General features: G+C 38.7%; 1 long non-coding RNA gene across 1 annotated transcript; it reads right to left on the bottom strand.

The window, feature by feature from the left end:
• Window positions 1–284: 284 nt before the first annotated feature.
• LOC112847630 (uncharacterized) lies at window positions 285–1,591 on the bottom strand. Its single transcript, XR_003221274.1, has 2 exons — window positions 1,187–1,591; window positions 285–1,041 (listed from the first exon to the last, which is right to left on the bottom strand). It is a non-coding gene; the product is annotated as an uncharacterized LOC112847630 (long non-coding RNA).
• Between the last annotated feature and the right edge of the window lie 1,056 nt (window positions 1,592–2,647).

Here is a 2,647-nt window from a genome sequence, read left to right as displayed (position 1 = left end):
CCTTTCAAAGACATGCAGTTAGTGGGGTTAGGTTAACTGATAATTCTAAATTGCCCATAGGTGTGAATGGTTGGCTGTCTCTGTGTGTTAGCCTTGAAACAGACTGGCAACCTGTCCAGAGTGTACCCTGCCTCTCACCCTATAGTAGCTGGGATAGGCTCCAGCCCCCCATGACCCTGATAGGCGAAAGAGGATGGATGGATGGATATATCTTTAGTGACTTAAACATGAACTGCGTGCCCAGTTTTGAACTTATTTTTTTCTGATTCACACAGGTAGACTTATATACACATACACTCACTTAAATCTTTTAATAAGTGCTGCCGATGGGCTCAACTTGACAAGGTTGAGGCCTAATAATTTCTTGTTAGTGATCATAACTGACTACAACAGGCAGTTATCTTTGCCAGTATAAAAAGAATTGTGTCTGACGTCACTCATCGGACTGAACAATATGTAGAACAATGGGAAAGTCGAAGGAATTCAGTGAAGCTCTAAGAAGGAGAACTGTACATTTAAGTTGGGAAGGTCTCTTAGAGCCATTTCTATACAACTACACATTCCAACATCATCGGTTCAAACAACTGTATATAAATACAACTTGTTTGGATGTGTCACCACTTCGTCTGTCTCCCTCATAACAGAGGAATTTCAACATGACTTTTACATCATCATGGACTGAGAGGGTAGCAACAAAGAAAGAATGTTCTGCTCCAACATCGACACCAAGCTTGACTGCAATTCTGCCTTCTGGAGAAAAGTTTATGGTCATTTGAGACAAAGATTGAACTACCTGGCCACAATGACAACAGGTATGTTTGGAGGAGTAAAGGTTGGGCTTTCTAGCCTATGAACATGCATGGTGGTGGTACCATCATCCTCTGGAGCTGCTTTTACTGTCAGTGGTACTGATGCGTTTCACAAACTGGATGGAATAATGAAGAAGAAGAGCTGCCTCCAGATTCTTTAACTTCACCTCAAATCAACAGCTAGAAGCAGACTAACATCAAACTTCTGGAATGGCGCTCCAAAGCTTTGACCCTGTGTGGATTAGACAAAATCCAAAACAATTACAAAGTTGTGCAGCCAGTTCTTGCTTTTTAAAGTCATGAAAGATGTATCCTGTGTCATCATTTAACCCTGGAAAAAGAACAGTTCAAAGAAATAATTAAATACTCAAAATTACCATGACTATTCATATATGTGAATGTTAAGGGAAAATCCCAAACAGAAGTCTGCCAAGGCAAACAGAAACACAGTGAGACAAAATACTTAATCACATGTACATGGGTGAACGTCTCAAGTGAGAGTCACACAGTGTACTTCTTTATTCGTGCCTTTATAGTCACTGGTGCCCACACAACAGGGCGGCGTATTTTCGCTCTTCTCAGAAAAATGACTATACAACAGTATGTGGCTATCTTACTGGAACATTCTGTTCCGGAATGTTAGTGCATAGGGAGTGGAGATAAGAGTGGTTCAGGTGTGTGTGTGTGTTGTGAGATTCAGAAGGACGCAGCCCTTCTTCTTGTTAGAGAGCGCAGATAAAAGTATCCAGCTCTCCTCTTCCTGCTTGTTCAGCTATTATCGCTGTGAGAAAGAATTTATAAAACAGTCTTGTAGTGGACAACAGTCTAAGTCATCAAAAGGTCAACATACAGTATTCTATCATATGCAAACTTATATCATTAAAAGCTTATACTGACTACTAAGTACAATTTTCCATTGACAGTGAACTTCTTGCTACAATTGTACCTAATATGTTCACATTTTGTATTAAAATTTTTACCATGAAAATCCAGAAAACTATCAGTGGTGTAAACACAGGCACTACCACGGGGGAGCACAATAGACAGAAAGACAAAGGCTAATGAGAGATGGGAGTATTTGTGCACACAGAAACAAAGCAGGTGAAGTGGGAACAGTTGGGACAAATAGACACCAGAGAAATATAATTACCAAAGTAAAGCAGGAAAAGAATAACAATAACTAAAATCAGGAAACACAGAAGCCAAATCTGTAACTACAACTAGTAACTAAAATACAGTCAAAAATAAAGAATCAGGAAACTGAGTATAATTACACTCTGGGTTACAGTTCACCTTTAAACCTGTAAAGACAAACAGTAAGACAGCAGAGCAGTGTGCACTCACAGCATGTTACACTGTTAGCAGTCCCACTATGTGCCATGACGAATAATGGAATTACTTATGTAATAAACTCAGTTTGGCTAAGCTGTAAAATAAAATTGCACAACCTAATGTGCAACATAGGTTGTAAAAATATTTTACCAAGAAGTGAGACTCATTTTTTTAAGTGGTCAGATCTTAAGTTCCTTTTTTGTTGTTGAACCACAAAAAATTAATTGGTCTGTGTTTTGTGGAGCACTGACCTATGAATCATTCAAGCATAAAAAGGCACCTAATTCAAGAGATGAACCAGTGTGGTGCCCACTCATACACGTCTACACATAACAGAGAACTGATTTTAATGCACTTATTAGCAGCCTGTCGCAAAACCATGTATATGTTTGGGTTTTTTCCCCATTTCTTAAGTTGAATCAGTTAAAAGTGTTTAAAAGGCATGAAATTTCTATTTTTATTTTTTGCACCAACAAGTTGATTTTGCACCAAGCTGTTAGTTGGAA

Source organism: Oreochromis niloticus, linkage group LG8 (genome assembly GCF_001858045.2).
Source record: "Oreochromis niloticus isolate F11D_XX linkage group LG8, O_niloticus_UMD_NMBU, whole genome shotgun sequence".
Classification (NCBI taxonomy): domain Eukaryota; kingdom Metazoa; phylum Chordata; class Actinopteri; order Cichliformes; family Cichlidae; genus Oreochromis; species Oreochromis niloticus.
Note: the sequence above shows the minus strand (reverse complement) of the source record. Positions and strands in the feature narration are given on the sequence as shown.